The 12,705-nt window shown below is 42.2% G+C and overlaps 1 pseudogene; it reads left to right on the forward strand.

Moving 5' to 3' along the window:
- The first annotated feature begins 379 nt into the window (after window positions 1–379).
- LOC146805519 (lysozyme g-like) overlaps window positions 380–12,705 on the forward strand; it is a 76,078-nt pseudogene continuing 63,752 nt past the window's right edge.

Genomic DNA, 12,705 nt, shown 5'->3' on the forward strand with positions numbered 1-12,705 from the left:
GTGCTTTCCGACCCGGATCGGAATCGGCCCCTGAATAGTGGAATGATAACCACAACTTAAGTCAAGAATGGACCCAGAGCCGGGGACCCAAGGAACCACCCAAGGTAAGTATGTAGGAACCCTACAAACGTTGTGTGCAGAGTGGGAACATGACTGTGTGCCCAATGCTAGTCAATAGGTAAGTCACTGTTTAAAACTTTAAAGATGAAGGACCCTTTCCAGTGGACCTTGAAGAAACCCTGTGGAAGATGGAAGGTTCGAGAGTCTCCCCACCCATGGATACCCCAGGAACTAGGACTCCTACACCAGGAAATCCGGGTGCATAGATGTCGAGTGAGGCTAGAAACTGCCTAGACCACAATGGAGGGCTTCAGGAAAGATGCCGCTGGAGAAGAAGGCGCAGGAGTCAGGTGGAACCCAAAAGTGGATTCAAGTTGAGAAGAACCTGCAAGCAGAGGGGACAGTCTGTGACACTCAGGTGTGACCGGGAGGCACGGAAGAAGAATGCCCACTGATGTCGAAGATGCAAGAGAGTTTGACAGTGCCCTTGTAAGTGCAACTCTGCAGACCAGGCGACACTGTGTAAAACCAGGAGCCTTTCACAAGCTCTCCTGTGTCGAATCTCAAAAGCCAGGGGTTCAGTGTCTGGCAGGGGCACCAACAAGCTTTGTCAGCGGCAAGCAACTTAGTAAACCAAAAAAGGTGCAGTGTTGGGACCAGCAAGGTCCAAGTGACCCTCCATGAGCAGGTAAGGAAGAGCAGGCCTGGAGCAAGCAGGAGAGCCCACTGACGCCCGAAGACCCTCAAGAGGACCCATAGGCCGAAGGCACAGGAGTCGCAAGAGGACCTCAAGCAGCTCCTCAATGAAGAAACCCCACGGTGCAGAGCAAGTGGTGAGGACACAGATCTTGGCTGCAGGAGTTGCTTGAGGTTGGAGCTTCTTGGGGCCCAAAGATCTCTGGAGGAGAGAGTCAACAGCCCTTGGCAACAGCAACTTAAAAAGGTCACAGGGGTTCTGTTCCAGCAATTCCGATGAGAGATACTGGCCTCAAACTCGACATGAAGATAGTGCAGGCTTTGAGGGAGTTGCAGAACCACCACTTGTGCTGCTGAGCCTTCTGTGGGAGCCCGATTCAGCAGTCTGGTCAGCTGTGTTGAAAAGCCTGTAGATGCGGGGGAGTGACTCCTTCACTCCAAGGGAGATTTCTTTGGTGTCTTGGATGTCCATAGGCCTGATAAAGAAACTGTATGGAGTACAGGCACAGACATTGCAGAAGACCAGCAGGACGACGACACCAGGAGCATCAGGAATCTTCCCTATTCCAGTATCGATCCCCAAAGCGAAGTCCAGCGAAGTCCAGAGTGTCCAACAGTCGAAGTTGAAGTGGTATGTGATCTGAATCTTGTCCCACAATGAATCTAGGGACTCACTCACAGGTAAGCACTGAAGTACCCTTAAAACAGGGTCAGGACGATTCAGGGGTCCCTCCCTGAGGAGGGGCTGGACAGTGGGGACGATACTCCCATGTCCTTTGTCCAGTGTCACACCAGAGCGGGAGCCAACAACTCCTTAAACTGGTTTGAACTAGAGTATGAAAGGAGGGCACCAAAGTGCCTTCTAATCAGTCTCAGTGGCACTGGCAAGCACCTCCACCCTGTCCCAATACACTAAACGCTGTCAGGGAGGTGGCCACTCCTCCCTGTGACAGGATATCTTTTGTTCTGCCTTCCCTTGCTCGAGCTTGGCTCAGCAGCAGGAGGGCAGAAACATTACTCTGGTCGGCAACAGCCCTAGCTTGCTGTCCAGTTCTGGAAGACTGGGACCTAGAGCACTGAAGGTCTGCCAGAGGAGCTTTACAGTGCATGGAATCATACCTCACAAACCATTTATGGTATGGGGGTATGGTTCCAACAAGTTTGATACTAAACATGACGGGGTTCATTACAGCCAGTTTAGTGGAGTATATGGAGATAAACTATTGATATTGGAGTTGAACCACTACCCAAATATTTGTCCCATTTGGAATATCGAACTTTAAAAGACTATATCTCAAAAAGTCTGTTTCTTTAGTCAATGTTGAGTTCACAATGAATACCCATAGACCAAAGATGCTCATTGGATTACTAGTTCATAAAATGGAACTGGGGAATCTTGAAATTTATGTGTAGGTTCATTTAGGTCTTTAGTTATGGTTGTGGAATCAGAATTACCTGCGTCATGCTCTTTGGATTAATAGTTCACCAGCTGGAACTGGGGGATCTTGACACTTATGTGTAGGCTCCATTAGCTCTTAAGAATTGTTTGTGGAATCAGAGTTACTTATTTCAGCCTAGAGTCTGACTTAGGGGGCAAAAGAAAATCTTCCCTTTCCCTTGTGGCTGGAAATGGTAACGTGGAGGTTCCTACAAACTCAAAGACCATGCAGAAGAGGTTAGAGACAATGCATGGACACGCACTGAAATTAACACAGTACTCTCTGCAGATGTACCATCATCTTGTGCTTGCAACGCTGCTGGGTTTGGTTCTGGCTCCCATGCTGCAAAGTACTTATGTCTCCTAGGTCCCTCACTTTTTCAAAATGACTTTCATAGAGGTGGCAGTCCACTGGTCCTGCTCTTTGTTATCTGAGTTTGTGTGGTGGTTTGCACCATTCCCAACAGTACAGCTTCCTCTACTTCCAGGTATTTGGACAAAATATTGAGTAAAAAATTTCAAGATGCAGAAATATTGATTTTTTCATATCGTGATCCACAAATATCGTGATGCAGAAATATCATTGACAAGAATATTGATTTTCTAAGAAAAGTAATATCGATGTCAAAAATATCTCTGTTTATACTATTTACAAAAATATCTATGTTGTTAATTTCGATGTTCAAAATATCTATGTTATTGATTCCATTTACAATAATATAGCTGTTAATATTATAGTTTTAAAATTATTTGTATGTATTTTAGTACATGTTTTAATTGTATATGTTATAAATTGTTTGTGTAGTTATTGTTAATGTTTTTAAGATAGTTTGTAAATGTTTAGTTATTTTCTAATGTAATTTTTATTTAACTGTTTATTGTAATTTCTAGTATCGTAGCGGGTTCTGGGTTGTGTGCGGGTATAGGGTGGGCAGTAATCTAATTTTAATCCATTAATAATTAAGATTTATTTATTATTAAATATTTAGCTGATAATTATGTAAATAGTGTCATTAATGTATTTTTACCTTATGTTTTAGATGGGGTTTGTAGGGGTACAAGGTAGGAAATAAATAAATTTTAAATAATTAATACTTTTTTAAAATTATTTAATGGATAATAATTAAAAAACAATTAATGTATTTATTTTTTAAGTTATGTTTTAGATGCGGGTTGTGGGATTTGTAGAAGTACAGGTTGGGAAGTAAATTAATTATAACTAATTCATAACTAATTTAAATTGGTATTGATTATTTAATTGATAATGAATTGTGTGAATTGTGTAATTTTCACATTATTTAAATTATATGTTAGGTGCAGGTTGTTTAATAAATTAAATAATTATTAATTATTGAATTGCTAATTAATTATATGTCAGGTTCGGGTTGTGTTTTTAGGGATACAGGGTGGAAAATTAAATAGAAATCATGTATTGATAATTACATATTACTTTAATATTAATTATTTAATTGAAAATGTATGCTAAATGTGAACTTATATCTGTTAAGTTATATTTTTGGTATGTTGTTTAATTTGTAGAGGAATGGGAATGGGGGAAGTAATTTAAGTAATCTTAAAAAAAATATTTGTTTTGTATAAAGTTTTTTCTATTACTTTTTTATTTCTATTACATTTTATTTGTTGGCTGCTAATTTTTGTGGGAATATCATGTGGTACTTTAATTATATTACAAATATATGTGTTGATTGATAATAGTTATTAAAAATTGTAAAATGTATGTTATTTTAAAATTTTTGTGAAAATTAAGACTTTTAGGGCCATATGTAGGTAAATTACATTTACCGATTCTTAAATACCGAATTTTACCGATTCGGTATTTATGAATCGGTAAATGTAATGTAGGTAAAAAAATACCGATTCGGTAAGTGTCGGTATTTTAGAATCGGTATTTACCGATTCGGTAATGGTAACCTGTATCTCATTGATTCCTATGGGCCAGAAGGCCCATAGGAATCAATGGGAAGCCAGTTACCATTACCGAATCGGTAAATACCGAATCGGTAATGGGGGGAGCTCAATCAAGGGTGGCAGGGTGTCACATTGACACCCTGTTGCACCCCTGATTCCTGCATGTGTGCACATGTGGCACACATACATGCCCTGAGGGCATGTGTGTCTGCCACATTGCACACATCTAAGGGCCGAATAATGCCTTAACTGAGACATTCGTCATTTACCACCAACTTTCAGTTGGTGGTAAATAACGAATCCCCACACCCACCACACACTCCCCCTACATCTAATTTCTGTATTCGGTATTTACCGAATCGGTAAAATTACCAATTCGGTAATTTTACTAATTCGGTAAATTACGGAATACAGAAATGATCCCCCTACATATCAAAAGCCTAAATACCGGTCGGTAACGGTATATTTACCGAAAATCGGCCGTTACCGACCTGTATTGGGCTACCTACATGAGGCCCTTAATTTTTACATTTAGGGGCCGATTCCGATCCGGGTCAGAAAGCACTCTGACCGAACCGGATCCGGATTGTTTTCTGACCGAGCCGGAGTCCTGCAGTCCAACTGAGCGAGTACGATGCGGCCATATGCTGCCGGTTCAGTTGTACTCCCATAGAAGTCAATGGGAGCCGGTCGTACGACGCGTACATGGGCTCCCATTGACTGAATGGGTACGTCGCGGACAAGTGCACCGTCTACAGTGGGTATGCGTCGGTACCATCCGCACCATACATGCCTGTGTTGGGGAGACCCATGGGTCTCCCCCTGTGTCCGTGTCGTAGGGCTGCGGGTGACAGGGGGTCCGACGCGGACCCCCAAAGGCAACCACCCGGACAATTTGCGAGCCAGACACTCCGGCTCGCACAGGCCGTCCAACGCGTGCATCGTACTGGCTCGGTCGTGAATCGCATCCATTGCACGCCACGGTTAGCTTACAACCGAGACGTATGGAACAGTTCGGACCCGGAAACGACTCGGTCGGTGAATTTCATGTAGCTCGCATTGTACTTGCTCGTTCGTACAGCTGTACGAGTCGGCCGGAAAAAACACATACGCTCGTAGTTTTTCCGGCCGGATCGCGTTCGGTGCCCTTCCGACCCGGATCGGAATCGGCCCCATAGAGTTTAATATTTTGGGGTATATAATAGAGTTGTTAAAATATGTTATATGTTTGAAGTGACATACTCTCTCAGTACTGTACCAGTGAAATGAATGGGAATAGTAATTTTTACCCCTCCTGAATCCAACGCTTTCATTGTCTGGTGTGGGAATAGTAAATTGAACCTTTCCTGAGTCCAACACTTTCCCTACTATCGCACCTACTGGAGTGGGAATAGTAAACTTACCCCCTCCTGAGTCCAATGTTTCCCTACTTTTGCACACACTGGAGTGAGAATATTAAATTGTACCCCTCCTGAGTCCAAAGCTATCCCTGCCGTTGCAACTACTGGAGTGGGAATAGTAAATTGAATCCCTCCTGAATCCAATGCTTTCCCTACTGTTGCACACACTGGAGTGGGAATTGTAAATGTAACCCCTCCTCAGCAGAACGCTTTCTGTGCTGTTGCAACTACTGGAGTGGGAATAGTTCATTTAACCCCTCCTGAGTTCAACACTTTTCTTACTGTTGCACACACTGAGTCCATGTTCAAGCTACTTTGTATCACACACAAAGCAATACATGGAATGGGACTACTCTTCATCAGGAATAAAATCACCAAACATTTTCAACAAAGGAACCTCAACTCTAAAGGGGCATCTCGCCTCAAAATTCCAAGATACAAGAATAAAACCATGGGTGGCACATCCTTCTCTGTTAAATGAGCCAAAATATGGAACTCTTTACCCTCCAACATAAGATCCACCGACAACCACCTTATCTTCAGAAAACTAGTCAAGAATTGACTCTGCCCCACATAAGCACCATACGCAAATAGAAATTTACGCCAAATCCCTCTGTATATAAGCATTTATTTTCTCTAGAGATATGTACCTATTTTTGTGAATTGCTTTGTATAAACATGTAGAATAATTATGTTTAAAAAAAATCATCTTTGGTCTACATGTACCTGCTTTCATTGTGCATCTATGTACCTCCATGTACTAGGATCTGTGCATCTGTTACTTTTCTCCTGAAAAAGCATATCCAATGCACTACCCTATTTCTCATCCTGTTTCTCTATCAAAATCTTTCATCTACCTATACTTATCTCTTTTATGCATCTATATACTTTCAATGTACTTATGGGTCTATATATTTATCACTTTCTTCTTATTTGGCTTTTCCAATGCACTACCCTATTTCTCAGCATATGCTTCCCTCAATATATCTTCTAGCCCAACTTTCTGACTCATCTCAAACTACTTTATACTACTCTTTCCAATACACTACTCTATCTATCTATCTATCTATCTATCTATCTATCTATCTATCTATCTATCTATCTATCTATCTATCTATCTATCTATCTATCTATCTATCTATCTATCTATCTATCTATCTATCTATCTATCTATCTATCTATCTATCTATCTATCTATCTATCTATCTATCTATCTATCTATCTATCTATCTATCTATCTATCTATCTATCTATCTATCTATCTATCTATCTATCTATCTATCTATCCTATACATCCACTCTCTCACTTATCACAAACCCCATACCACTACTATGATCCCCAAAATAACCCTTTCTAGACTCTTTCCTACTCTACCCCTCCTTGCATCATCTGACACCTCTTTTACTATACCGATCCCCCTAAACAAACCTCTCTAAACTCGTCCCTCTTCCCTCTGACTCTTCCCCTCCAAAAACCATTTTTACTCATCCAAAAGCATCCTCCTGCTGCTAAGACCGAAAAAAAAATCCTCCACTCTTCTATCCCTCTACTATCCTTATATGAGTTCCAATCACACCAGAAATCCTAATCGCTACTTCCAATTAAAGGCCTAACCTTACCCCTAGTCCCACCCTAGTCCCAACAACCAATAACAAAGGAAGCCCTAGTCCCTACTTCCAATAGAAGTCCTTGCCCCAGCCCCCAAGTCCCAATCCTACATTGATTGAATCACAGACCCAGAAACCAATCAGAACCCTCATATACCCAACCAATGAGGACACTAACCCTAATCCAATAGAAACACCAGATACAACCACAAATCAGTGTGCACATGTACCAAACAATAGCAGACTATATAAGTTCCCAGCCACCTCAGACAAGATTTGCTGGCCAGGGAGTTGGGAGCTGCTGCTCTATTAAAAAATCTCCTAGGAGACAGACAGGCTCAATCCACACTTTGGACTTCTGCAGGTAAGGGCCTAACAAACTTGTACACCAGCAATACTGATTGAATAAAACTTTACTCCCTCTCCTAGCCAAAAAACGAAGTGCACAGTCCCTATTAAATACAGTTTAAACAGCACACAGCAGATTACTGCTATCTCAGAGCACTTTCTGATGTAGAATATCCCTGTTGCTGCGGGGGAAGGGGGGGTTGGTGTTACTGACTTGTTAACACAAAATGGTGGCTGGGTGCACTGCTTAACATACATGTCTTAGCACAGAGTAAAGGACAAATTTGGAGGGAAAAACTGGTAGTCACGGGGAATGAGATGGAAAACCTACAGAGTTTGTACTGCAAGTAGCAGAATTCAACAGGTTAAATGGAAGCAGTCACGGGCAGGAACAAACACAAGTTTAAACACAAAGCAGGTAATAAATTATGCAATCATAGGCAGGTTAAAACTACAATTTTAAACTGTAACAACCACAGGCAAAGACAGTAAAAAAAAAAGAAAAAAGAAAAAAAGATGATGGAATCACAGGTAGGGGAAGTTGTTTTTTAACTTTTTTAGGAGAGAGACAGCACTAGTCTGCCTCCTTACCACTTCCTGGACACTGCTCAGTACAATCTGGGACACAGGTATGCTGCAGCTCAGAAGATGGCATACACTAGACAAAATGGAAGATGCATCATCCTCACCCCCCTTTGGAGTGAGGTTGGGGGCTCACCCTCTATCCCCCCTTGACTCTCCTCAGCTACCCCATCCCAGGCCTTTAGGGACTCAATCAACCCTGCCTTCCTAAGCTTCTTGGAAGCAGGCAGCCCCCTAAGCCTAGACTGTACCCTAAGATCACCCATCTTGAGCTGGAACAGTTTAGCCAGGTCCAGCTCCATGGTTCCCTAGTTTTGGGTCACCACCACTAAACTAGGCACAACAGAGGTAGAACAAGTTGGAAAAATTAAAACAATGGATTAAAAACAATTCAGTCCAAATTCCAAAAATCAAACTCAAAAGTTTTGTTCTAAGGCAATTTAGTGGATTTTTATAATCTTAATTCACTTTATTGAAAGGTGTATCTTTAAACACAAGTCCAAATCCGCACCGCTGAGCACAAAATGTTGGAAAGTGGATTATTGGTAGGAGGAAATTTAGGTCTGCCACTGGCAATAAGGCCACAAACACATTATAGGGCTTAAAATAGGTCTTAGAAAATTATTTCTATGCTCAACCCTTGGTAACGTGGCTGCGAGCAGGCAGGCTTAACTTCAACGACAGGTATGTAAAGCATTTAAAAACACCAATTCAGTAAATAATTAAGACACAACACAAAATAAAACATCCAACACCTAATTATGAAAATAGGAAATATTTTTATTTTTTAAATGACACCAACACAAACAAAAAATCCACTGTAGGGAACCAGAGATATGAATTTTTAAAGATTAGTCACTTTCTAGTGCTTAGAAACCAACAGTGCCCCTTTTAGTCATTTTATTTGCTCTGAGAGGGACATATTCACATTCTGGAGGATCTCTCACCATTCTATTGTGCAGCCCCCTCCAGAAGGCTGGGTCCAGTTAGAACTCTTTCCTGAAGTTCTTGTTGCAGGTCCCAAAGTATCCAACACACAATCCAAGGTTCTGGAATCTCCAAGAGAGTCCTTGAAAGTGTGAAACTTCAATTCCGCAATCCACTTGAACAAAACCCTTACAAATCCACTGGTAATCCAAGCTGGGGATTCTTTATGGGGATGTCCCGGTGAGCTCTGTTAACCTGTAGCTTGCAGGGGAGTCCACTCTTTAGTACTTTTACAGCAAGGTAGTCCACAGGGCTGTAGTTTCAGATGGTGCAGTCTTCTGAGGGCAGGCCTTTAGAAGTTACACCTCAAAATTCTCAGCATAGTAACGTCTTGCTTTCTTAAGTTTTAAGCAACAGATCTCAGAGACTCTGCCCCTCCCAGATACGTATTCCAAGTTCTCTGGGTCACGCAAGAGGTCACTGATGACCAATTGGAGCAGGTCAACTCCCCAAGAAATGACCACATCCTGTAGAGTGTGGCACTATTTTGTCCCAGAGTACATCAAATCCTCCAAATTCTTAATGGCTGTTTTTCAAAGAGGGAGGGGAGGTAAGAGCTGGCTAAACACATCCCTAGGATGGCTACGTTTCATAAACTCTCCCCCTTGCATCTGTGCATTCCTTCCATAAGCCTAGCTCTGGCTGAGGTGAAAAGTTTAGAGTTGTAAATGACACTGGATTCTTCCTTTCTCTTTGAAGACCATGGTTTACGACTCCTACCCCTGCCCTGGCATTCCTGTGGAACAGCACACTGCCCTCCCAGAAGAGCTGGTTAACCCAGGGCCTCTTTATCACCTCTTTAAAGCAGCCTGGCTAATCCGCTTAACTCTGACCAATCAGGACAGACCACTGGAAGGCTAAATCTGGACTTACAAACAAGAAAGTATTATAACTTCTTGTACGTACACTTTAGGAGAAATTCAACCATATCATATTGTGTTTAGTAATACCATTCTGGAAGTCTTTGAATGGTACTTTTGGCCTTCTCCTATCAAGAGTTATTGGTTAACTTCCTGCCATGTTAACCTATGTGACTTGGCTCATTTGCCAGCACCAGGACCTACAAAAACATATTTTCTAAGTACTTTGCTTATATCTACAGGACCCCCACCCAATGTGGCAACTAGGGGAGACTTTACAGGTTCTGATTCTGTAGAAGTATTGCAGATCCTCCATCCACATTGCTCCTAGCATCAAAGTCAAATTTGGGCAGCACTTTATCACAAAGTGGCGAGTGAATTGTGAAATTTCACTTAACCCAGGGCATATAAAACTTATGTTATAAGGGTCTACCTTATAAACACCTGACCGCTCACCCCTGGGACACCTAGGGCAGACCCTGGGGGCTCCTAATATGCCAAAACATTGCAGGTTATCCATTTCTAAGTGCCACAAACCCCAAAATTGAGTTTGAGCACAATTTACTTTTTTAAAAACTGTCCTGCCACCCAGGGCTACTTTTAAACTGGCCTCAGGCTTCAGCAGTGCACACATGCCAGTGGAGAAAAAGCTGCTAGCCTCTAAACTGCCATGCCCTATTGTGGACTAAATAAGGTAGCAGGAAGATTATCTCAAATCTGGCAATAAATACATGGGAGTAGCCAACAGACTTCATCTAAGAACAGACTCTTCAATGACTCAAGCAATGCCGAAGGCAGCCAGCCTAACAAGACAAAAATATTAAAGTCAACAAGAGATGAAGCAACTACTTTTAAACATCACTTCATAATGTGATCTACTTTTTTGGAAGAATAGAATATTGGTGTTGCATCTGTCAAACTTCGTACTTCCCTAACAGCTCTACCCTTGGACAAACTGAACAAATTATTGTACAAGTGGAAAATATGAACTGCTGCCTTTCAATGTTCTGTACTATAATCCAAGTCCTTTAGACAGTTTATCTTCCTATACAAGATTAAGCAGAGTAGGTTTCAATGCAGTTTATGTAACGTACCAACTGTGTTACTGCCTTGGTCTACTAAGTATTACATAAATCCACAAAGTAAATTAAATAAATACTACTGCCATAGCACCCAAGCTATCCAGAAAAATTGCAGTAAAGGATACTGCATTCCTAGATCGTCCCACTCCAGACTGGACAGAAACGAATGTAGAGTTTGACAACTTCTCTATTCACATATCCTGAAGAAGATATAAAGCATGGCGATCATCTGAAAGTTTGATTGGCTGGTACAGGTGGGGAAATAGTCGAAGCCTCAAAGTGCTATAGCACTTTGTCACCCACAAGGTCTCCTGGCACTGAATAGTAAAGGCAGGGTCCACGTCAAAGACGGCAGCCGATGTCAACACAAAATAAGTGTTTTCGGGGTCTTTCTGAAGGTGAAGTAATTGGAGCAGAGACAAAGTTCTTCGACAACCTCTTTCCAAAGAAAAATGGGACTTACTGAGAAAGTAAAGCACCCACCATGTGCTTTTCAGTGCCTAGGGACTCTGTGAAGGTCGGGAACAAGAGCTGGAATGTTGCAAAGATTTTTAAAGATAATTTGTGGTTTAATTAGGAGCCAATGTAAGGATTTTCAAACTGAGGTGGTATGGCTGGAAAGAGGGGCTCCTATAACAAGATTGGCTGTTCAATGTTGAACTGAGGCGCAGAGATGATTTTATATTCTTATAAAAACTGGATTACTGTAAGATTACTGTAACAGTCTATCTTATAATAGCTGAAATTGCCATGTGTCCGGGTTCCAACATTAAGAAGGGCAAGACAGAGCTGAATTGTTGAAAACGAAAAGGACCAGAAGACAATAGTGGACACCAGGCAGTCTAGTTTCAGTGCAGAACCTTTTTTTACTCGCAGGATTTTGACCAAATTGGAAGTCAATGGGCAGGGTACAGTTGTGGTGGGGGAAGCAGGCATCAATGAGGTGGAAGCGCAAATTGAGCAATAGCGGACTATCATCCGTGTGGGTGTAAAGTGAACCATAGGATTAAACAATGGCTGCTAAGCGTCTCTCATGGATGTGGAAGCGAGATCAGTCCAAAAACCACCACGAAATCCCAGCAATTCCCCCACAATCCTAAAATGCTTTTAAACAAATGCTATAAACAGTTAAAAACACCAGAGAGCATCAGGAAAAGCTCACAGTGTCAACACAGTCTGGCAGCAATGATCGTCTGCGCCCTGGCAGGCATTACGAGCGGGGGGCACAACTGGCTCCTCCCAGTTGAGCTGCTGATTGGAGTAGATGAACAAATCAGCGCTCAGCCTACCGAGGGACACAGAAGTGGAAGCGAGATCAGCCCAAAAACCACCACGAAATCCCAGCAATTCCCCCACAGTCCTAAAATGCTTTTAAAAAAATGCTATAAACAGTCAAAAACTCCAGAGAGCGTCAGGAAAAGGTCACGGTGTCAACGCAGTTTGGCAGCAATAGGCCGGCAGAAAGTAACATTGTAATACCTACGGCAGTGCCTGGCAGGCACCGCCACCATTGTAGGTATTACTGCTCCTCCGACCGACTGACGGGTAAATCCGTGACGGTTGGTCTCTCCGACTACCATACATCCTCCTGCAATCATTATGAGGTGGCAGGAATCCTCATTCTGTTGACGTGTTCTAGGTGGTGGTCCGACCGTCAAGGTAATCAGGCCCTAAGTGCTTTTTTTTTCGTAATTCTGAAGCGTGATGGAAGCAAA

This window comes from Triturus cristatus, chromosome 8, assembly GCF_964204655.1.
Source record: "Triturus cristatus chromosome 8, aTriCri1.1, whole genome shotgun sequence".
Classification (NCBI taxonomy): domain Eukaryota; kingdom Metazoa; phylum Chordata; class Amphibia; order Caudata; family Salamandridae; genus Triturus; species Triturus cristatus.